Below are 25,892 nucleotides of genomic sequence, written 5' to 3'. Positions count from 1 at the left end.
CACAAATAGCTCTAAGTTGACCATCCGTCTCCAGTAGCCCATATTGAAGTGGAAAAGTAAAGGTCAATGATGAGAATTTTACCCACTTGAATGTTGTGTTACACGGTAATGGCCTTGGGAGAGGTGTTTCTAATGAACTTGCAAGCTCCACTCCCTTGTGCTCTTCTCTGACAAATTCCACCTCCTCGTAAGCTTCTTCAATTTCAACCTCTTCCAAGTCTTCAACCAGGGTATGCCTTGGAGGTTGTACACCCTCCTCAACATCAAATGCAACCGTCTTGGAAGGAGGCTCTATGTCTTGAATTTCCCATGGAGGTTCAGCATCTCCCAAGTCTTCAACTACTTCTTCTTCTTCAATAATTCCGGCTTCCTCCACTTGATCCAGTACAAATTCATGCTCCTTACTGTCCACCGGAGTTTCTAATGTCTCCTTCATGCTACGTTCTTCATTAGATTATCCACATGAAGCCATGTGGGTTCCTTGAGTGTCCGAATGTCGGGAAGCTAATTGATTTATTTCTTGGTTCAATTGATGAAGTGTGGTATTAAATTTTTCAAATGTTTCCTTGAGTTTCTCCATTGATTCTTGGGGTGATGGATATGGACATGATGCATAGGGAGGTGGTGGTTCTTGGGAGTAATTGGGTTGGAATTGGGGTGGTTCTATATATGGTTCATATGGTTCATAAGGTGGTTGGTATGGTGGATGAGGGTTAGGATCATATGAAGGTGAATGGTGGTAGTTAGCTTATGAGTGTGGTGGTTCAAAGTTGTGTTGAGGAGGTTCATAGGCATATGACGGGGGTCCATTATATCTATCATCTTGGTATGCCCCCTGGAGTGGCTCTTGACTATAGTAATGTGGTGGATGTTGGTTGTCACGGAAGTGTCCACCATAACTACTGTCTTGGCATGCATCGTGGAATGGTCTTTGTCTATGGTACTGTGGAAGGTATTTGATGCACGGAAAACTTGTCTCTCAACAAATCTCTCTTCGGCAAGTGTACTGACTTGTCGTCAAGTAATAACTCACAAAAGAGTGAGGTCAAATCCCACAGAGATTAACGGATTAAGCAATCAATGGTTAATTGATTATCCTAGTTAGACGAATCATAATGGAGTGATAAGTACAAAGGAAATTGTAAATTGACAGAAAAGTAAAGAAAGCAATAAAGTGCAGAAAAGTAAAATGGCAAGAAAAGTAAATGTAAGAACTAAAAATAAAATGAACATTGGGATCAAGAGATATTGCAATGCTCCGGATCAAGTTCATTCTCATCTCTTCCTCAATCAATGCACTCATTGATCTCCTTGGCAATCTTAATTGATCGAATTACAATTCCTTGTAATTCAATCTCTCAAATCTTGATCAATAGCCAATTCCTTGGTCAATTGCTCATGAGAAGAGATGAAGTATGGTCACTGATTATACCACATTCATTTCCCAAATCAAGTTTCGGAAGGATTATAGTCACATATCCATCCACACCCAATTTGGTCCAGCATGAGAAAGCATTTCTAGCATGATCTCTTCATTCCTCTTTTAAGGTTCCGAAGAGATCCAAGTATGAATAGTTACTTTTCCAAGATAACTACCCAATTGGATGAAGATCGAAAGCTCTCTAGTAAAATCAAGAGGAAAGAAAGAAGAAGAAGAATAAGAACTACAATTGATCCATTGAATCACAATAGAGCTCTCTAACCCAATGAAAAGAGTTAGTTGGTCATTGCTCTACAAAAATAGAAAAGAAAGAAAGTGCAGAAAAGTAAAGATGAAGATTAAAACTGAAATTGAAACTTCAAAATTCATAAATGAAAATTACAACTAAAAGAAAACTACTACTAAGAAAAGAAAAGAAGAGAAAAGGAAGAAGAGTGGTTGAGGGGAGGGGTCCGAAGACCCACTCCCCTTGGAGTGTGCCAATTCACAGAAGTTTGAATTGGTCTTTACTCTCTCCCCCTTCCTTCAATTTCCAGAATTCCAGAATGACTTGAATGTAAAAACTAAGGCCTTTATATAGGCTCTCCTAAATTACAAAATGAAATTAAAAGCAAATTACAATTAAATGAAAATTCCTATTCTAGATGCTTCTTGTGGCCTTGATTGGTTGACAATTGTGGGCCTGCTTGCTTGAGATTAGAAGTGGACTTGAGAGAGAAGTGAGTTAAGTTGAGGTCCAGGTGCTAAAGTTAGTGCTAAAGTTAGCCACACTAACGCTACAAGTGTGGAGTTAGTGCTAAAGTTATTGTGGCTAACGTTGCACTTGCTACCCAGTTGGTGTTTTTGGGGCTTAAAAGATGCCTCCTGTTTGTGCTCAAATTTCATGCCCACTATAGAGTATTATATATCGTTGGAAAGCTCTGAATGTCAGCTTTCTAACGCAACTAGAATCACCTCAATTGGACCTCTGCAGCTCAAGTTATGCTCCTTTGAAGTGAACATGGTCGCTGGCATATATGCCAACGTTACTGGAAATGTTGATTGCCAAAAACGCTAGCAATTTCCCGTTTATGAAGCTCAAACTTAGTGTCCACCCCATACTATTATATATCGTTGGAAAGCCCTGGATGTCTACTTTCCAATGCTTTTGGAAGCGCATCATTTGGAGCTTTACAACTCGAGTTATACTTCTTGGAAGGTGAAGAGGTCAGTTGGCCTAAATACAGGCTGATACCATGTTCATCATTGTACTTTCAGGGCAGGTTTTCTCCCTCAAATTTAGTGTCAACCATGTAGTTCCATATATGCTTGGAAAGATCTGGAATCCTACTTTCCAATGCCACTGGAATCACCTCAGTTGGAGCTTTGTGGCTCAAGTTATGCGTGTTTGAAGAAGGCATGGTCAGGCTGTCAGGTGGGACTTTTGCCCACGTTAACTAAGTTAACGTGGGAGTTAACGTGGCTTATTGGGGGCTTGTGAGTTCACTCCAACGTTAGTGAGAATGTTTGGTGTCACTAACGTTGTCGATCACCACCTTTCTCCACGTTAGCTTCCACGTTAACTAAGTTAACGTGGGAGTTAACGTGGCTTTGTTGTAACTTGGGCCAATGTTAGTGACAATGTTGAATGTCACTAATGTTGGCTTTCTCCCTTTCTTCTTAACGTTAGAGGCCACGTTAACTTAGTTAACGTGGCAACTAACGTGCCCACTTATGAGCTTGGTCCAACGTTAGTGATAATGTTAAGTGTCACTAACGTTGGCTCCATTTCCTTTCTTCAAAGTTAATGCCACTAACTTTTCCCACTAACGTTGGGGCTTTCCTTCCTTCCACGTTAGTGCCTACGTTAGTGTAACTAACGTAGCCACTAACGTGGCTCTTCTCTTCTTCTTTTAGCCTGAAATCAATCAAACAAAGTGCATCAAAGTCTTGCTCTTAATCATGGATCATGCATCATCCAATTTATCATATAATTCATGCAAAATCCTGATGAAATCATGTAAAATGCACAATGTATGCTTGAATCAAGATGTAAGTGAATATCCACCCAAAACTAGCTTATTTCCTAAGAAAATACATGAAACTACCTTAAAAACAGTAAAGAAAAGTTCAGTGAAACTGGCCAAAATGCCCTGGCATCAGTATTGTTGCCGGAAGGGTTGATTAGATCCTCGTGGCTCCTTCCATCTCTGATTGTTTTGACCTTGATGCATGTTCCTGTTATAATTTCCATTCCTTGCAACAACATTGGAACCAAACTCAAAGCGAGAGGGGTGAGAACTCATAGTTAGTTAATAAAAATTTAAAAACAAAAATAAAAGCAAATTTGAAATTCAAATTTTTTGAATTTGAAAATTAAAATTTGAATTTTTGAATTTTTAAATTTGAAATTAAAGTTTAAAATTTGAAATTTTAAAATTTGAATTTTAAATTTTGAAAATTGAATTTTTTTTTAAAATTGAAAATTGAAAATTGATTTTTTTTTTAAATAAGATAGGATAAGATAAAAAATTTTAAAATAAAAATCTGAAAATTTTTTATCGAAAAAATCAATTTAAAGGTAAATATTTACAATAACCAATAATAAGGCACACGTTTGCAATTCCCCGGCAACGGTGCCATTTTGAAGAGCGGAAGATTGATGGTTTAGAAGTTATAGTAAACTCTCGTTGAAAGTATAGTTACTAAACCAAACAATCAACCTTTCTTACAAAAGTTTTGGTTGTCACAAGTAACAAACCCCTTTTTAAAATTGATAACCGACTATTTAAACCTCGGGTCGTCTTCTCAAGGAATTGCAGGGAGGTATGTTCTTATTATTGGTTATGAGTCTTGTAAATTGGGGGTTTTGAAAGTAAGGAAGTAGTATGTTGAATGATAATAAGAATAAAATAAATAACTATAAAATAGACTCTCGGCAAGGTATGAAAACTGGAAGTCCTATCCTGGTTATCCTTATCAATTGTAATGAGAATTGGATTTTTCTCCCACTTTGTTAACCTCTAACTATGAAGGTAAGTTAAGTGGATGAATTAATTCTGATTCCTGAAGTCCTAGTCTTTCCTTGGGAAAAGTTAGAGTTATTGGAACCCGAATTAGTTCTGGAAGAATTTCAATTTTCAATCAACAATGAGCTTGATAACTCAAGTGTCTCCAATGACTCAACCAAAGCCAAAAGGAAAAATCTAAATTATTTATATAAATAAAAGAAAGCAATCATAAATATGAAATACCTCAAATAATATTAATTAAGAAAATCATAACATGAATGTAGCATAAGCCAAATTGAAAAGATGAATAATAATTAATAAAAATAGAAAATAAACAAGAGGAACATTGAACCTGTGATGAAAAAGAAATAATCCTAAATCCTAAAACTAAATCCTAAGAGAGAGGAGAGAACCTCTCTCTCTGAAAACTACATCTAAATCCTAAAATTGTGAATTGTGAGCTTTTTTTTTATGAATAGATGCATTCCCCCACTTTATAGCCTCTAATCTGTGTTTTCTGGGCTGAGAACTGGGTCAGAAACAGCCCAGAAATCGTTGGAGAAGAAATCTGCCATGCTGATTTTCGGAACTGCGACGCGTCCGCGTGAAGTATGCATTCGCATCACCTTGCGTCAGGGCAACTATGGCATATTATATATCAAATTGAAGCCCAGAACGTTATCTTTCCAACACAACTGGAACCGCGTTGTTTGGACCTCTGTAGCTAAAGTTATAGCCATTTGAGTGCAAAGAGGTCAGGCTGGACAGCTTAGCAATTTCTCCAACTTCTTGTATTCCTTCCACTTTTGCATGCTTTCTTTCCATTCTCTGAGCCACTCCTGTCCTGTAATCTCTAAAATCACTCAACACACATATCAAGGCATCTAATGGTAATAAGAGAGGATTAAACATAGGGAACTTAAGGTCAAAGAAGCATGTTTTCAATCAAAGCAGATAATTAGGAAGGCAAATGTAAAACCATGCAAATAGTGTGAATAAGTGGGTAAAGAATTGATAAAAACCACTCAATTGAGCACAAGATAAACCATAAAATAGTGATTTATCAGTAGACTTGATGGTGGTGATGTGGGTGTCTTCCTCTTGGAGGGGGTTGTTTTTGTTGATTTCTCCAAATCTCCCCTCAGAATGAACTTGTTGCCTCTAGAAAACTCAAGCATTATATCCATTGGTCGCCTCTCTACCCCCGCTGCATTTGCTAAGCACATCACCATCGATGGAAATGGAATGCTGACGTTCTTCTTCTAAATTAATTTCCAAATCGATTTACGCAATAAGGGCAAGATGGCTATATGCTTCCCTTGCATAATAGCCCAAAGTAGCAAAGCAGTTCTAAATCTCACATGGGTAGTGTGGGTACTCGAGATGATGTAGTCCGCCACAATTTGATGCCATATATGAGCTTCAGCATTCAAATCAGAGTATGCAATACTAGTGGGAGCAGAATTTTTCCCTTTGCTATACTCCCAAGATGCACCATGACGGCCTATTTTCTCAAGAATGGGAGTCAGAGATATTCTTCCTTCGAAGAAATCCTCTTTTATCTTGGAGTATCCATCTTTCTCAAATGGAATATGGGGGATGTTCATGATAGCTTCTAGAGCTTGATTGGATGTATCCAACATCCTACCCCGAAGGAAGACTGACTTTGTTTCCCAAGCTTAGTAGTTTGCATAGAATTCCCGCACCATAGTCTCATTGATTTCAGTGGGTTCTCGTTCGAGAAACTCCCAATGAAACGAGGCGATCCTTTAGTGAATAATCGCCTTATATTGATTTGGAACCTTCAATGGCCGCTCCCAATGGATTTTAGGTTCCTCAATAGCCTCGTATTGAGAGTCGACTCTTCGGTTGACCAAGGTATCCAGTTTATCACCGTGCCAATTCCACCAAATATCAGGAGAATAATCGGTATGTTGCTCAACTGGCAAAGAAACCGGTCCCTTACCCTTCTTTCTCATCCTGAAAATACAAACAAAAGGATTTTGAGATCATAGGGCAACATTAAAGTAAAAATCATTAAGGAAGCACTAATATCATAGAAGTAGCTTATATAAGTGGTGTGATTTACAAAAACACGGTGTATACATTCCAATGATGCGCAACCGGCCGAATATCACGGCAATCACACTCTTGAAGCAATTCATAACTCAAAGCTTCAAGCAAACACCGAAAAGGATTTGGCAATTGTTCATTCTCAAGAAGTGGTAATCACACATACAATGGTCTTAATTTGAGTGCAAAAGATGTTTGATCAAGACATCAACTAAAGTTGAACAATTGTATAGTGATTACCAAATCAAAACTTTGGAGATGAACAATGACAAATGAATTCATACAACATAATGTATTTGTAACCAAGAATTGGACATGAACAAACAAGGAAATGCATCGGTGAATTTACTTAACAACCATCAAAAGTCATAATAAAAGTTGCACAATTCATACAATATGCCTAACAAGAGATAAATTGAAGACATATGATGGCCACGTCATATGAATCAAACAAAGTATTAATTGAGGCATTTTATCGAACATGTGGTATGAAATGTGCAAGTTCATCACAATTAAGCTCAAATTTGCTCATAACCTATCCCAAAAATCAAACAACAACACTTTGCAAATCAAAGAAACAAGAAAGAAAGCAAATAATAAAATCTAAGCAATATAAAAGGAATGGAAACACTTGAAAAAATATTAACATAAAGAGAAAAGGAAAACAAGAACCTTACATATAAAGGTTGAGAAGACAAGAATGAGGTGGGAAAGAATGGCACTTCGTATAGCCACTGCGAAATCACGGCGGTTGGGTTCACCGAAAAAAAAACAGCACCAGAAGAGGGAGAGCTCACCGACGGTGTATATAGAAAAGAGAAGGAAAGGAAGAAGGATGGTGCACGAAATTGTGATGTCCAGGCTCAAACTATTCCTGGCACGTGAGCAACTTGGTACGCGTAATCGTGATTACACATTCATAAATTGTCACAACTTCGATACAACTAACCAGCAAGTGCACTGGGTCGTCCAAGTAATACCTTACGTGAGTAAGGGTCGAATCCCGCGGAGATTGTTGGTATGAAGCAAGCTATGGTCACCTTGCAAATCTCAGTCAGGCAGATATAAAACAGTTATGTGGTTTTTGAATATTAATTAATAAGATAGGGATAGAAATACTTATGTAAATCATTGGTAGGAATTTCAAATAAGCGAATGGAGATGCTTTTCGTTCCTCTGAACCTCTGCTTTCCTGCTATCTTCATCCAATCAGTCTTACTCCTTTCCATGGCTGGCTTTATGTGATACATCACCACTGTCAATGGCTACTTTCGGTCATCTCTCGGGAAAATGATCCAATGCCCTGTCACGGCACGGCTAATCGTCTGGAGGCATCACCCTTGTCAATGGCTTCATCTTATCCTCTCAGTGAATAATATGCTCACGCACCCTGTCACGGCACGGCTATTCATCTGTCGGTTCTCGATCATGCTGGAATAGGATTTACTATCCTTTTGCGTCTGTCACTAACGCCCTGCAATCGCGAGTTAGGAGCTCGTCATAGTCATTCAATCATTGAATCCTACTCGGAATACCACAGACAAGGTTTAGACCTTCCGGATTCTCTTGAATGCCGCCATCATTCTAGCTTACGCCACGAAGATTCCGGTTAGGAGATCTAAGAGATACTCATTCTAGCTTATTTCATGTAGAACAGAAGTGTTTGTCAGGCATGCGTTCATAAGGGAGAAGGATGATGAGCGTCACACATAAGCATCACCTTCATCACGTTCTTGGGTGCGAATGGATATCTTAGAAGCGAAATAAGAAGAATTGAATAGAAAACAGTAGTACTTTGCATTAATCTTTGAGGAACAGCAGAGCTCCACACCTTAATCTATGGCGTGTAGAAACTCTACCGTTGAAAATACATAAGTGAAGGTCCAGGCATGGCCGAGAGGCCAGCCCCTCTGATCTAAGAACCAGGCATCCAAAGATGGTCTAATACAATAGTAAGAGGTCCTATTTATAATAAACTAGCTACTAGGGTTTACATGAGTAAGTATTTGATGTATAAATCCACTTCCAGGGCCCACTTGGTGTGTGTTTGGGCTGAGCTTAAGTGTTGCACGTGCAGAGGCCATTTGTGGAGTTGAACGCCAGTTTTTGTGCCAGTTTGGGCGTTCAACTCTGGTTTTGGATCCTTTTCTGGCGCTGGACGCCAGATTTGGGTAGAAAGCTGGCGTTGAACGCCAGTTTACGTCGTCAATTCGTGGCCAAAGTATGGACTATTATATATTGCTGGAAAGCCCTGGATGTCTACTTTCCAACGCAATTGGAAGCGCGCCATTTCGAGTTCTGTAGCTCCAGAAAATCCACTTTGAGTGAAGGGAGGTCAGAATCCAACAGCATCAGCAGTCCTTTTTCAACCTCTGAATCTGATTTCTGCTCAAGTCCCTCAATTTCAGCCAGAAAATACCTGAAATCACAGAAAAACACACAAACTCATAGTAAAGTCCAGAAATGTGAATTTAACACAAAATCTATTAAAAACATCCCTAAAAGTAACTAGATCCTACTAAAAACATACTAAAAACAATGTCAAAAAGCGTATAAATTATCCGCTCATCACAACACCAAACTTAAATTGTTGCTTGTCCCCAAGCAACTGAAAATCAAAATAGGATAAAAAGAATAGAATATACTATAAATTCCAAACTATCAATGAAACAGAGCTTCAATCATATGAGTGGGACTTATAGCTTTTTGCCTCTTGAATAGTTTTGGCATCTCACTTTATCCATTGAGGTTCAGAATGATTGGCATCTATAGGAACTTCAGATTTCGAATAGTGTTATTGACTCTCTTAGTTTAGTATGATGATTCTTGAACACAGCTTCTTTATGAGTCTTGGCCGTGGCCCTAAGCACTTTGTTTTCCAGTATTACCACCGGATACATAAATGCCACAGACACATAATTGGGTGAACCTTTTCAGATTGTGACTCAGCTTTGCTAAAGTCCCCAATTAGAGGTGTCCAGGGTTCTTAAGCACACTCTTTTTTTGCTTTGGACCTTGACTTTAACCGCTCAGTCTCAAGTTTTCACTTGACACCTACACGCCACAAGCACATGGTTAGGGACAGCTTGGTTTAGCCGCTTAGACCAGGATTTTATTCCTTTAGGCCCTCCTATCCACTGATGCTCAAAGCCTTGGGATCCTTTTTATTTGCCCTTGCCTTTTAGTTTTAAGGGTTATTGGCTTTTTGCTCTTGCCTCTTGGTTTTAAGAGCTTTGGCTTTTTCTGCTTGCTTTTTCTTTTTCTTTCTATTTTTTTTTTGCCTATTTTTTTTCTGCAAGCTTTGTTCTTTGCTGCTTTTTCTTGCTTCAAGAATCATTTTTATGATTTTTCAGATTATCAAATAACATGTCTCCTAGTCATCATTCTTTCAAGAGCCAACATATTTAACATTCTTAAACAACAACTTCAAAAGACATATGCACTGTTCAAGCATACATTCAGAAAACAAGAAGCATTGTCACCACATCAATATAATTAAGCTAAGTTCAAGGATAAATTCAAAACTTCATGTACTTCTTGTTCCTTTGAATTAAAACATTTTTCATTTAAGAGAGGTGATGGAGTCATAGGACATTTATAACTTTAAGACATAGTTGCTACTACTAATGATCATGTAATGAAGACACAAACATAGATAAGCACATAATATAGAAAACGAAAAACAGAAGAAATAAGAACAAGGAATGAATCCACCTTAGTGATGGAGGCGTTTCCTTCTTGAGGAACCAATGATGTCCTTAAGCTCTTCTATGTCTCTTCCTTGTCTTTGTTGCTCCTCCTTCATTGCTTTTAGATCTTCTCTGATTTCATGAAGGATGATGGAGTGCTCTTGATGTTCCACCCTTAGTTGCTTCCAATAATTGTGTGGAAGAAAATGTATCCCCTGAGGTATCTCAGGGATCTCTTGATTTGCAGTCAAATGTTCTACCACTGAGCTATAGACCCTTGATGGAAGCTTTTGTCTTCCCTTTCCTCTTTCTAGAGGTTTCTCTGGCCTTAGGTGCCATCAATGGTTATGGAAAAAACAAAAAAGCTATGCTTTTACCACACCAAACTTAGAATGTTGCTCGCCCTCGAGCAAAAGAAGAAAGAATAGAAGAATAAGAAGAAGATATGGAGGAGATAGATGGGAGTGTGTATTCGGCCATATGGGTGGGATTGGGTGGGAGAGAGATGTTGAATTTTGAAGGTAGTGGGTGTATGGATGTGAGTGGTAAATGGAAAGTAGAAGGGATGATCATGAATGGGAAGAGAGATGATGAGGTAGGTGGGGATACTGTGGGGTCCACAGATCCTGAGGTGTCAAGGCATTTACATCCCTGCACCAATTTAGGCATGTAAAATGCCCTTGCACACAACTCTGGGCGTTCAGCGCCAGGTTGGTGCCCATTTTGGGCGTTCAACGCCCCTTTGCTGCCATTTCTGGCGTTGAACGCCAGAACCATGCTTGTTCTGGGCGTTCAGCGCCAGGATGCTCCCATTCTGGGCGTTCAGCGCCAGAACTATGCTCTGTTCTGGCGTTTGAACGCCAGACAGATGCTCCTCCAGGGTGTGATTTTTCTTCTGCTGTTTTTGATTCCGTTTTCAATTTTTATATTTATTTTGTGACTCCTCATGATCATGAACCTCTAAAGACACATAACTAAGAAAAATATAGTTAGATAAATAAACATTGGGTTGCCTCCCAACAAGCGCTTCTTTAATGTCAATAGCTTGACAGTGGGCTCTCATGGAGCCTCACAGATGTGCAGAGCTTTGTTGAGACTCTCCAACACCAAACTTAGAGTTTGGATATGGGAGTTCAACACCAAACTTAGAGTTTGGTTGTGGCCTCCCAACACCAAACTTGGAGTTTGACTGTGGGGGCTCTGGTTGACTCTGCTTGGAGAGAAGCTTTTTCTGCTTCCTCTCCATGGTTGCAGAGGGAGATCCTTGAGTTTGAAACACAAGGGAGTTCTCATTCCATTGAAGGAATATTTCACCTCTGTCAACATCAATCACAGCTCTTGCTGTGGCCAGGAAAGGTCTTCCTAGGATGATGGATTCATCCTCTTCCTTTCCAGTATCCAGGACTATGAAATCAGCAGGGATGTAAAGGCCTTCAACCTTTACTAACACGTCCTCTACTTGTCCATAAGCCTGTTTTCTTGAGCTATCTGCCATCTCTAATGAGATTTTAGCAGCTTGCACCCCATAGATTCCCAGTTTCTCTATTACAGAGAGGGGCATGAGGTTTATTCCTGAACCAAGGTCACACAGAGCCTTAAAGATCATGGTGCCTATGGTACAGGGTATTATGAACTTTCCAGGATCCTGTCTCTTCTGAGGCAATGTCAGTTGATCCAGATCACTTAGTTCATTGATGAACAAGGGAGGTTCAACTTCCCAAGCATCAATGCCAAATAATTTGGCATTCAGCTTCATGATTGCACCAAGAAACTTGGCTGTTTGCTCTTCAGTGACATCCTCATTCTCTTCAGAAGAGGGATACTCATCAGAGCTCATGAAGGGCATAAGGAGGTTCAATGGGATCTCTATGGTCTCTAGATGAGCCTCAGAGTCCTTTGGTTCCTCAGAGGGAAGCTCCTTATTGACCACTGGACGTCCCAGGAGGTCTTCCTCCTTGGGATTCACGTCCTCTCCTTTCCTCACAGGTTCGGCCATGGCACTTATGTCAATGGCCTTGCACTCTCCTTTTGGGTTCTCTTCTGTATTGCTTGGGAGAGTACTAGGAGGGATTTCAGTGATCCTTTTACTCAGCTGGCCCACTTGTGCTTCCAGATTTCTAATGGAAGACCTTGTTTCATTCATGAAACTTACAGTGGCTTTAGATAGATCAGAGACTAGATTTGCTAAATTAGAAGCATTTTGTTCAGAGTTCTCTGTCTGTTGCTGAGTTGATGATGGAAAAGGCTTGCTATTGCTAAACCTGTTTCTTCCACCATTATTAAAGCCTTGCTGGGGCTTTTGATCCTTCCATGAGAAATTTGGATGATTTCTCCATGTTGAGTTATAGGTGTTTCCATAAGGTTCACCTAAGTAATTCACCTCTGCTATTGCAGGGTTCTCAGGATCATAAGCTTCTTCTTCAGAAGATGCCTCTTGAGTACTGTTGGATGCAGCTTGCATTCCATGCAGACTCTGAGAAATCATATTGACTTGCTGAGTCAATATTTTATTCTGAGCCAATATGGCATTCAGAGTATCAACCTCAAGAACTCCCTTCTTCATAGGCGTCCCATTACTCACAGGATTCCTTTCAGAAGTGTATATGAACTGGTTATTAGCAACCATGTCAATGAGTTCTTGAGCTTCTGCAGGCGTTTTCTTTAGGTGAATGGATCCACCTGCAGAAGTATCCAATGACATCTTTGATAACTCAGATAAACCATCATAGAATATATCCAGGATGGTCCATTCTGAAAGCATGTCAGAAGGACACTTTTTGGTCAACTGTTTGTATCTTTCCCAAGCTTCATAGAGGGATTCACCTTCTTTCTGTCTGAAGGTTTGAACATCAGCTCTAAGCTTGCTCAGGTTTTAAGGAGGAAAGTACTTGGCTAAGAAAGCCGTGACCAGCTTATCCCAAGAGTTCAGGCTGTCTTTGGGTTGAGAATCCAACCATAATCTAGCTCTGTCTCTTACAGCAAAAGGGAAAAGCATGAGCCTGTAGACTTCAGGATCTACTCCATTAGTCTTAACAGTATCACATATCTGCAAGAATTCAGTTAAGAACTGAAAGGGATCTTCAGATGGAAGTCCATGAAACTTGCAGTTCTGCTGCATCAGAGAAACAAATTGAGGTTTCAGCTCAAAGTTGTTTGCTCCAATGGCAGGAATGGAGATGCTTCTTCCATGTAAATTGGAATTAGGTGCAGTGAATTCACCAAGCATCTTCCTTATATTATTATTATTATTTTCGGCTGCCATCTCCTTTTCCTGTTCGAAAATTTCTGAAAGGTTATCTCTGGATTGTTGTATTTTAGCTTCTCTTAATTTTTTCTTCAGAGTCCTTTCAAGTTCTGGATCTACTTTAACAAGAATATTCTTGTCCTTGCTCCTGCTCATATGACAAAGAAGATGGCACAGAAAAAATAGTAATAATAATATGGATCCTTTATACCACAATATGGGGATCCTTGTGTTAGTAGAAGAAAAGAAGGGAAGAAAATCTGAACTCAGAGAGAGAGGGGGTTCGGATTTTTGGAGAGTTGAAGGAAAGATGTTAGTATATCAATAAACAAATAGAAGAAGATGAGAGGGGGAAGTGAATTTTCGAAAACAATTTTTGAAAATAGTTTTTGAAAAAGGTTAGTATTTTTTTCGAATTTTTTTTTAAATAAAAAATAAAAATAATTAGTTAATAAAAAAGAAATTTTTGAAAAAAGGGGGAGATATTTTCGAAAATTAGAAAGAGAGAATTAGTTAGGTGGTTTTGAAAAAGTTAAGAAACAAACAAAAAGTTAGTTAGTTAGTTGAAACAAATTTTGAAAAGATAAGTAGTTAGGAGGTTAGGAAAGATATTTTGAAAAGATATTTTTGAAAAAGATAAGATAAGAAGATATTTTTGAAAAGATATAATTGAAATTAGTTTTGAAAAAGATTTGATTTTTAAAATCTCAATTAATGACTTGATTCACAAGGAATCACAAGATATGATTCTAGAACTTAAAGTTTGAATCTTTCTTAACAAGCAAGTAACAAACTTCAAATTTTTGAATCAAAACATTAATTGATTATGTTATTTTCGAAAATTTGATATAAAAATAAGAAAAAGATTTTTGAAAAATATTTTTTTGGAATTTTCGAAAATAACCAAGAATTTTGAAAAAGATTTGATTTTTGAAAAAGATTTTGAAAAAGATAAGATTTTCAAATTGAAAATTTGATTTGACTCATGAGAAACAATTTGATTTTAAAAATTTTTGAAAAAGTCAATCCAAATTTTCGAATTTGATGAGCGAAAAAGGGAAAGATATTTTTTTGATTTTTGAATTTTTATGATGAGAGAGAAAAACACAAAAAAGATGCAATGCATGAAATTTTTAGATCAAAACATGTGATGCATGCAAGAATGCTATGAATGTCAAGATGAACACCAAGAACACTATGAATTTCATGATGAACATCAAGAACATAATTTTGAAAAATTTTTAATGCAAATAAAACATGCAAGACACCAAACTTAGAATTCTTTAATGTTTAGACACTAAGAATTCAAGAATGCATATGATAAACATGGAAAGACACAAAACAAAAAATCATCAAGATCAAACAAGAAGACTTACCAAGAACAACTTGAAGATCATGAAGAACACTATGAATGCATGATATTTTCGAAAAATGCAAAATGCATATGCAAGTGACACCAAACTTATGATATGACTCAAGACTCAAACAAGAAACATGAAATATTTTTGATTTTTGTGATTTTCTAAATTTTTTTTGGATTTTTATTTTATATTTTTCGAAAAATTATTTTGAAAAAGAAAAATAAGGATTCCAAAATTTTTAATATGAATTCCAGGAATCTTATGCTCTAAAGCTCCAATCAAAGGGTCAGGCATGGCTTAATAGCCAGCCAAGCTTTAGCATATAATTACATGGACTGGAGTGATTAGTTGAATACCAATCCCAAAGCAGTTTGGGTATGGCTTTACAGCCAGATAGGATTCAACATGTTTCATGAAACACTAGAATTCATTCTTAAAAATCTTGAAGCCATAGAATAATTTATTTTTTGAAAACATTATTTTTATTATTTTATTTTATTTTATTTTATTTTTTCTTCGAAAACAAAAGAAAAATTTTTGAAAGCTTTTTGAAAAATTTTTGAAAACAAAACAAAAAGAAAATTACCTAATCTGAGCAACAAGATGAACCGTCAGTTGTCCAAACACGAACAATCCCCGGCAACGGCGCCAAAAACTTGGTGCACGAAATTGTGATGTCCAGGCTCAAACTATTCCTGGCACGTGAGCAACTTGGTACGCGTAATCGTGATTACACATTCATAAATTGTCACAACTTCGATACAACTAACCAGCAAGTGCACTGGGTCGTCCAAGTAATACCTCACGTGAGTAAGGGTCGAATCCCACGGAGATTGTTGGTATGAAGCAAGCTATGGTCACCTTGCAAATCTCAGTCAGGCGGATATAAAACAGTTATGTGGTTTTCGAATATTAATTAATAAGATAGGGATAGAAATACTTATGTAAATCATTGGTAGGAATTTCAGATAAGCGAATGGAGATGCTTTTCGTTCCTCTGAACCTCTGCTTTCCTGCTATCTTCATCCAATCAGTCTTACTCCTTTCCATGGCTGGCTTTATGTGATACATCACCACTGTCAATGGCTACTTTCGGTCATCTCTCGGGAAAATGATCCAATGCCCTGTCACGGGACGGCTAATCGTCTGGAGGCATCACCCTTGTCAATGGCTTCATCTTATCCTCTCAGTGAATAATATGCTCACGCACCCTGTCATGGCACGGCTATTCATCTGTCGGTTCTCGATCATGCTGGAATAGGATTTACTATCCTTTTGCGTCTGTTACTAACGCCCTGCAATCGCGAGTTAGGAGCTCGTCACAGTCATTCAATCATTGAATCCTACTCGGAATACCACAGACAAGGTTTAGACCTTCCGGATTCTCTTGAATGCCGCCATCATTCTAGCTTACGCCACGAAGATTCCGGTTAGGAGATCTAAGAGATACTCATTCTAGCTTATTTCATGTAGAACAGAAGTGTTTGTCAGGCACGCGTTCATAAGGGAGAAGGATGATGAGCGTCACACATAAGCATCACCTTCATCACGTTCTTGGGTGCGAATGGATATCTTAGAAGCGAAATAAGAAGAATTGAATAGAAAACAGTAGTACTTTGCATTAATCTTTGAGGAACAGCAGAGCTCCACACCTTAATCTATGGCGTGTAGAAACTCTACCGTTGAAAATACATAAGTGAAGGTCCAGGCATGGCCGAGAGACCAGCCCCTCTGATCTAAGAACTAGGCGTCCAAAAATGGTCTAATACAATAGTAAGAGGTCCTATTTATAATAAACTAGCTACTAGGGTTTACATGAGTAAGTATTTGATGTATAAATCCACTTCCAGGGCCCACTTGGTGTGTGTTTGGGCTGAGCTTAAGTGTTGCACGTGCAGAGGCCATTTGTGGAGTTGAACGCCAGTTTTTGTGCCAGTTTGGGCGTTCAACTCTGGTTTTGGATCCTTTTCTGGCACTGGACGCCAGATTTGGGTAGAAAGCTGGCGTTGAACGCCAGTTTACGTCGTCAATTCTTGGCCAAAGTATGGACTATTATATATTGCTGGAAAGCCCTGGATGTTTACTTTCCAACGCAATTGGAAGCGCGCCATTTTGAGTTCTATAGCTCCAGAAAATCCACTTTGAGTGCAGGGAGGTCAGAATCCAACAGCATCAGCAATCCTTTTTCAACCTCTGAATCTGATTTCTGCTCAAGTCCCTCAATTTCAGCCAGAAAATACCTGAAATCACAGAAAAACACACAAACTCATAGTAAAGTCCAGAAATGTGAATTTAACACAAAATCTATTAAAAACATCTCTAAAAGTAACTAGATCCTACTAAAAACATACTAAAAACAATGTCAAAAAGCATATAAATTATCCGCTCATCAAAGGACAAGAGAGAAGAGAAGAGAAGAAAAGAGAAAGAGAGAGAAGGAGTAGTCGCCGGCGGTGGACTGGCGACAGCCAGGACTGGCAGGGCTGGGCAGAGAAGAGGGAGAGAGCGCAGCTATGAAGAAGAAAAGGAAAAGAGAAAGCTGCCTCACAGCAGGGTAGGCTGCCCTGATATTGCCCAGAACGCGTCCTGTGCGGACACACAGGGGCCTGTGCGGATGCACAGAGATGAAAATTTGGAAGGGTGCGAACGCACACAGTGTGCGATCGCTGCGGCCAGAGGGGTTGCAAAATAACGTGCGGACGCACGAAGACGTGCGGCCGCACAGAGAGTTTTTTTTTTTTTACATTGAGGATGACAGCTCGTGTGTGTGTGCACACAGGTCCGTGCACACGCACAGAGGTTGGGAATGGGGGAGGTTGTGCCCACGCACAAGCTGTTCCCTCGCTGCCACCAGAGGGGCTATCAAGTTGCGTGCGGATGCACACGTCTGTGCGGCCGCTGATAAACCCCATTTGTAGGGTTTATCTTGTACTTAATTTAGGGGATTTTATGACCTTTTACCCATATTTATTCAATGAAATAGCATGGTTTCATGATTGTCTCCTAATTTGTGCATAAGTGTGAAAACATGCTTTTTATGCCGTTAATTGTTTAATCTTGATTTACCTTTGATTCTATTAGATGCCATGATATGTTTGTTAAGTGATTTCTGATTTAGGAGGCAAAGATTGGATCAAGGGAATGAAGGAAAGGCTTGTAAAAATGGAGAACTCATGAAGAAATGAAGGAATCGCAAAAGCTGTCAAGCCGACCTCTTTGCACTTAATCGACCATAACTTGAGCTACAGAGGTTCAAATAATGCAGTTCTAGTTGCGTTGGAAAGCTAACATCCATGGCTTTGAAATGATATAAGATTTACTATAGTTGCATTGCAGATACGGGCGCGCACGCGCATGGTACGCATACACGCCGATTTGCATGTGATTCAATAAATGCAAATTTGTGGCTAGCGAATTCTAAAGCCTTGTGGGCCCAATCCAACTCATTTCTGATGCTATTTAAGCCAAGGATTAAAGATGAATTGAGATACTTTACATACTTTTGATCATTCATTTAGTTTAGGTTAGTTTTAGAGAGAGAAATTCTCACTTCTCTCTAGAATTATGATTAGGTTTTAGATCTAGATCTAGTTCTTCTTCTCTTTTCTAATTTTACTTTTCCTTCCTTAATTGTTCTCTTGTAGTTGTAGAATTCTTCTTCTCTTATAATTCATTTGTATTGTTAGTTGTAATTTATGAACTTTCTTTTGTAGATCTACATTTCTTCTTCAATGCAATTGGTAAGTTCTTTGTTGTTTCATGATTGTCTTCCTTTTCTATTGTTGATCTCTTGCTATTCTAGTTAGATCTCTTTTTAATTCTTGCAACTCATGTTGTTTACTTTTATTGCCTTCTATGTGTTTGTTAAAATGCTTCTTTTAGTTATGATTTTACTTTTCTATTGTTTTGCCTGTTCTATTGTTAATCTCTTACTTTTGTAGTTGTAGATTCCTTTAATTCTTGCAATTTACTATGCTTTTCTTTTGTGACTTCCAAGTGTTTGATGAAATGCTTGGTTGGATTTTAGAGTAGATTTTAGTGCTCTTGGCTTGGGAAGGTAACTTAGGAACTCTTGAGTTACTAATGTCCAAGTGATTGACGATTGGGAGCCATTAACTCTAGATCTCACTAATTGAATTGGTGGAGAACTAGGACTTATGGACTTCGATTGACATAGCTCATTTGACTTTCCTTTATTAGTTAGAGGATGACTTAATGGGGTTGATCCTTGCCAATTCTCATGTTGTGGTTAGTGATTAGGATAGAGATCCTTGACCATCAAACTTTGCCAAGGCCTTTTTAGCTATTAGTTTAATTCATTGCCATTTACATTTCATGTCTCTTATCAAAAACCCCAAACATAACTCATAACCAATAACAAGACACTTTATTGCAATTCCTAGGGAGAACGACCCGAGGTTCAATATTTCGGTTTATAAATTTAGGGGTTTGTTTTATTGAAAAACAAAAATTTTTGTATGAAAGGATTAATGTTGGTTTAGAAACTATATTGCAACGAAAATTCATTTGTGAATTCTAAACCACACAAAAGTCCTCTCATCAAAATGGCATCGTTGCCAGGGAATTGCAATGGTGTTATGTTATTAGTTATTGTATATATGTGAATATTGTAAATAGCTTGATTTTTTAATTTCTTGTTAGTTTTTGCTAGTTTTAGGATTTTGTTTCATTATTTCTTATTAGTTTTTGTTCTTATTTTCTCTTTTCATTATGAATTCTCACTTTGGCTTTGAGTTTGGTTCTAACTATGTTGTAGGATATGAGGGCTTCACTGAGGATGTGTATCAAGGATGGGATAATCAAAGGTGGGAGGAGCCATATGTATATGATCAATCCTCTGGGCAACAACCTCCACCAATTCACTATGAAGAAGAGCCATTCTATGAAGCATACCAATCCAATGGCTATGGTGAATCTCCTTGTGACTTTCAAGAACCACCACCATATGCCTATGAGCCATATCCTCAACATGAACCTTAACCATACTCACAAGCCTCCTTCCACCAAACACCTTCATATGACCCTAATCCATATCCACCATACCAACCTCCTTTTGAACCATATGAGCCATACATGGAACCACCATTCCAAGATTACTACTCCCAAGAACCACCTCAATAAACACCACTACTTTACCAAGAAGAACCACCTCCCTATTATGAACCCTTTCTCCAAGACAATGAACCCTCTTATCCATCCCAATCCTCAATGGATGAAATCCCTTGCCTTATACTTCAAGGGCAAGGAGAAATGCAAAGGGAGACACTAGAATTTGTGACTACCTTGACCAAGGTAGTAAGAATTTTAGCCTCCCAATGCTTGAGCACTCAAAGCACTCCCATGGTTACATGTGGAGAATCAATTGAAGAGCAAAGCATGAAGGAGAGATTGGAAACTCCGGTAGAGAAGGAGGAAGGCTACTTTGTGTTAGAACAATTGGAGGAGCCTATGATCATTGAAGAAAAGGAAGAAGTGGTTGAAGACTTAGGAGATGCGGAACCTCCTTGGGAACCTAGAGTTGAAGAGAGCCTCTCCAAGAAGATTGAATTTGATGTTGATGAGGAAAGTGCACAACCTCCAAAACAATTTTTGAATGAAGACTTGGAAGGAATGGAACAAAAATTGAGTTCCCTTGGTGATGAAGATCATCCACCCAACCTTCTTGGTGGTGAACCCTTTGAATTTGATGAACCTTCTCCCAATGAGATAGAAAGTAACGTGGAGGTAGATTTTTCTCAACCTCCCATTTATGATTTGAGTGACAGAGAAGAGTTAGATGAAATTGAGGAACAAATTATTGAAGTTGAAGAAGTTTATGAAGAGGTGGAGATTGACAAGGAAGAACACAAGGGAGTAGACTTACAAGCACATTGGAGACACCTCTCTTCAAGCCATCACCATCCATTCTTCCATTCAAGTGGGTAAATTCCTTATACTTGAGCTTTATTATCCCCCTTGAATATGGTTTGCTTGAAATAGATGGTCAACTTAGATATATTTGTGGCTTTAAGAGCAAAAGGGAGATGGTTAGTGGTTGGCAAGGTAAATCAAAGTTCATAATGGTTGCATGCCTAAAGCTTAATAGCAAGGGTTGGTGTAGAACTAGATTGCTTGGGTCAAAGATGATGTTTGGTCACTTGAATGAGAATTCCAAAACTATGGCACCCACATGGATCAATGATAGTCAACTTCAAGACGGGTGTGAAAATAAAGTGTGGGATCCCGGATTACAAGAAGAGGATCAACTTTGGGAGCCCCAAGCTTGTGAAGAACTCCATCAACACTTGGCTCAATCCATGAGAAATCTCGGGGCACAATGGAAAACCAAGCATTGGTGGGAGTTCCAAGATGAATTCAAGCACAAGCCACCTTGAGAGGAGCTCCCCATAACTCCAACTTAAGGACAATAAACAAAAGTTCTAGGTGGGAGACACCCCACCGTGGTAAAATCTTTCATTTTTCACTTTTGTACATATTGATAGAATTAGTTAAATTCATGTTTTGATTAGTTTGTTGAGCTTATTTGGTAGTTTAATATGTTAAATAAGGTTTTATGGTGTTTTGGTAGCTGTTTGGAGGTTTAGAATGCTTCGATTGGTGCAAAAACATGGAAAAAAATTTTTGAAAAAATAAATAGAGCACCATCCGAGCGTACGCGCACTACGCGCGTACGCGTGCATCAAGCATTTTCACCTATCCATGCAAACGCGCCATGTACGCGTATGCGTGGATTGAGAAATTCCACCCCAAGCCAAAAACCCGAGAGTTGTGCGAACGTTGTGCTCGCATTGTGCCTTTCGCACAAACCAACTCGCGCGTACGCTCACATGACGCGTACACGCCACTCTTGAAATAAGCCATCGACGCAGACGTGCCATGTACGCATACGCGTCGCGTCCATTGCATCACCATTCGCGCGCACGTGCCATGCCCGCGTACGCGTGGATGTCCTTCCTTCAACACATCTCTTTTCTTCCCCTCTTTCCATTTCTTTCCTTCTCCTTTCTTCTTCCCTTCTCCTACCCTTCATCCAACACTCCCAAACACCATTGATAACCATTTATTTTAGTTAGTTAGTTAGTTAGTTAGTTAGTTGATTAGTTAGTTAGTTTAATTTTCATTTTTTTCTCCTTTTCATTGTAAGTGTTGGATTGTTATTCTTGTTTACCATTAATTGCTGCTGAGTATTAAAAAAGGATGTTATCTTAGCATCATTATGTTTATAATCTTTGTTGGATTCTATTGTTGAGGTTATATTTTGCTACTTGATTTTGAGTTTTTCATGCTTACCTTTTAAGAATACCAAGTGATGCGAATTGCCTTCGAGCTTGTAACTCTTCTTGAATTGCATGATTTGGCCACCATGTAATTTCAATCCTTTCCCTTGATTTGGCAATTTCTTGATATTGGATGTTGAGCATTTATCTTAATGCATTGTGCTTCATGATCATATGCATCCATAGGTTTATAGCTTGAATGCTCTCATGCTTCTTTAATGCTTGTTTTACCTTACAAGTTTACTTAAAGTATCTCAAGCACACTAGGATTAGTGAAGTACATGCTTCTTTAGTGACATAGCTTTTATGCTAATGTGTGTTCTAAACCACGCGCAAGTTAGAATTCACACACTTATTTGTCATTAATGTCACACTAATTCACTCACTTAATTCTAGTGATTAGTACCTCATTCCAACAATGCATGCTTCCTTGCTTTTGTTTTCCCATCTTATGGTGTTATGTTTTTGTTTTTCATGAATGATGCACCGCAAGCAAAAATGGAAGCGCAAAGAATACGCAGCAACCGGTTGACCTACCAGCTGAAGGTAGCAACCCGGAGAGTCGCCGTACCCCCTTGCTCATCTTTGGATGAACCGAGGACGGTGCAAACTTTTAAGTGTGGGGAGGTCGTCCGACCGATCGGCGATTTTGGGTGACCAATTTCTAATTCCAACACCTTTGCATTTCATTTTTAGGTTTTTAGGATTTTTGTTGCATTTTCTTAATTTTTCATATATATACATAATAAGCTTAGTCAAAATAATGAGGTTCTTCAAGATTTCTATTTATAGGGCACCAATTGATTTGAGTGAAAAACTTTTCCTAGGACTTGCTTGAATTATATATATATTGTGGAACATGATTTTTGAGCTAAGAACACAAGCTTGTGAGATTTGAGCCTAATGGTGTGGTTACATCTTATAACCATTTATTTTTCTTCTTGTGTGCATTATTCTCTTTCTATAATTTTAATCTTTGATTTGTTTGATTCTCTATGTCCATTATTTTGTGTAGACATGCATTTAAATGATTGAGGCTATCATTTCAAATAACTCACTTACCCAAATAGCCTACCTTTCATCTTCCATTGTTAGCCAATTTGAGCCTATGATTAACCCACTTGTTCTAAATTTTAGCACATTACAAGCCTTTAAGCGAAAAATAATAAATGTCCTTTATTTGGATCTTTGATTAGCTTAGGCTAGTAGTGAGTGTGAGTATCATTCAAGTGTGGGAAATTTGGGACATTGGGTGAATAAAAGGGTAGTTTTGTATTTTCGTTGTAAATATTGGGAATTAGGTGCATGCTCATGTAGTAATCAAATGTTAGACCTTATGCATTGATGTTCTTGTATATAGAAAGAAAAAAATAAGAAAAACAAAAGAAAAAAAAAGAAAAAAAAAAGAAAAAAATAATATGGAAAAGAAAAGAAAAAATATAGAAAAAGGAAGAAATAAAAAGGGGACAAAATGCCCCAAAGCAAAGCTCAATAAGGATCAATGCATAAGTGTTGTGAAATGAAAATAAAATGCATGAGTATGTTAAAAAATGAAAAAATGGGTAGTTAGGTTAGTTTTGAAGTTGTATAGGATGTCATAGGTTAGGTGGGAAGTCTAAGCTTATCAAAGATTCAATTTTCAAGCTTACTTGACCAAATATGCATCCTACCTTGACCCTAGCCCCATTACAACCTAAAGAAAAGACCTCATGATACTTGTATGCATGCATGAAATATATGTTGATTGTTAGATGAAAAACAGATCTTGGAAAGCATGATTAGGGGAGAATTGAGTGAATCAACCCTAAACACTTGAGCGAATAGAGTGCAAACACATTTGGTAAGGGTTTGATTGCTCAATTACATGTTTTCCACCTATGATCATCACTCCTCATGCAAGTTTGTAAAAATATTTAATAGCTCAATTCAATTGTGGTTTGGCATGGTTGTTAATACCCTTAGCCCTTCTGCATATATGTATTCTTGGGAAGTGATTTATTTTGACCAAGCAATTGCATTCATATAGATAGTTGCATATAGGTAGTTTGCATTTAGATTTGCTTACATTGAATAAATGTTGATACCCTTTGTTTCTCTCTTGGTTTAAGCATGAAGACATGCTTGGTTTAAGTGTGGGGAAGTTGATAAACCCCATTTGTAGGGTTTATCTTGTACTTAATTTAGGGGATTTTATGACCTTTTACCCACATTTATTCAATGAAATAGCATGGTTTCATGATTGTCTCCTAATTTGTGCTTAAGTGTGAAAACATGCTTTTTAGGCCCTTAATTGTTTAATGTTGATTTATCTTTGATTCCATTAGATGCCATGATATGTTTGTTAAGTGATTTCAGATTTAGGAGGCAAAGATTGGATCAAGGGAATGAAGGAAAGGCATGTAAAAATGGAGAACTCATGAAGAAATGAAGGAATCGCAAAAGCTGTCAAGCCGATCTCTTCACACTTAATCGACCATAACTTGAGCTACAAAGGTCCAAATGATGTGGTTCTAGTTGCGTTAAAAAGCTAACATCCGGGACTTCGAAATGATATAGATTTTCCATAGTTGCATCGCGGATAGAGGCACGCACGCACACGGTACGCGTATGCACCGATTTGCATGTGATTCATTAAATGCAAATTTGTGGCCAGCAAATTTTAAAGCCTTGTGGGCCCAATCCAACTGATTTTTGATGCTATTTAAGCCAAGGATTAAAGGGGAATTGATATATTTTACATACTTTTGATCATTAGTTTAGTTTAGGTTAGTTTTAGGGAGAGAAGCTCTCACTTCTCTCTAGTTCTTCCTTAATTATTCTTCTTCTCTCTTTAGTTTAGTTTTAGATCTAGATCTAGTTCTTCTTCTCTCTTCTAATTTTCCTTTTCCTTCTTTAATTGTTCTCTTGTAGTTGTAGAATTCTTCTTCTCTTATAAATCATTTGTATTGTTAGTTGTAGTTTATGAACTTTCTTTTGTAGATCTACATTTCTTCTTCAATGCAATTGGTAAGGTCTTTGTTGTTTCATGATTGTCTTCCTTTTCTATTGTTGATTTCTTGCTATTCTAGTTAGATCTCTCTTTAATTCTTGCAATTCATATTGTTTACTTTTATTGCCTTCTATGTGTTTGTTAAAATGATTCTTTTAGTTATGAGTTTACTTTTCTATCGTTTTGCCCTTTCTATTGTTAATCTCTTACTTTTGTAGTTGTAGATTCCTTTAATTCTTGTAATTTAATATGCTTTTTTTTTGTGACTTCCAAGTGTTTGATGAAATGCTTAGTTGGATTTTAGAGTAAATTTTAGTGCTCTTGGCTTGGGAAGGTAACTTAGGAACTCTTGAGTTACTAATGTCCAAGTGATTGACGATTGGGAGCCATTAACTCTAGATCTCACTAATTGAATTGGTGGAGAACTAGGACTTATGGACTTGGATTGACATAGCTCATTTGACTTTCCTTTATTAGTTAGAGGATGACTTAATGGGGTTGATCCTTGCCAATTCTCATGTTGTGGTTAGTGATTAGGATAGAGATCCTTGACCATCAAACCATGCCAAGGCCTTTTTAGCTATTAGTTTAATTCATTGCCATTTACATTTCATGTCTCTTATCAAAAACCCCAAACATAACTCATAACCAATAACAAGACACTTTATTACAATTCCTAGGGAGAAGGACCCGAGGTTCAATACTTTGGTTTATAAATTTAGGGGTTTGTTTTAGTGACAAACAAAAATTTTTGTATGAAAGGATTAATGTTGGTTTAGAAACTATATTGTAACGAAAATTCATTTG

General features: G+C 37.9%; 1 non-coding gene across 1 annotated transcript; it reads left to right on the top strand.

Moving 5' to 3' along the window:
• Positions 1–12,948: 12,948 nt before the first annotated feature.
• Positions 12,949–13,056, top strand: LOC148553411 (small nucleolar RNA R71). The gene has a single exon (XR_015893209.1). It is a non-coding gene; the product is annotated as a small nucleolar RNA R71 (small nucleolar RNA).
• The last annotated feature ends 12,836 nt before the right edge of the window (positions 13,057–25,892 follow it).

The sequence above is a fragment of the Arachis ipaensis genome, chromosome B7 (genome assembly GCF_059453495.1).
Source record: "Arachis ipaensis isolate K30076 ecotype BB chromosome B7, ASM5945349v1, whole genome shotgun sequence".
NCBI lineage: Eukaryota > Viridiplantae > Streptophyta > Magnoliopsida > Fabales > Fabaceae > Arachis > Arachis ipaensis.
The sequence above is the reverse complement of the archived record's forward strand: the minus strand, read 5'-3'. Positions and strand labels throughout refer to the sequence as shown.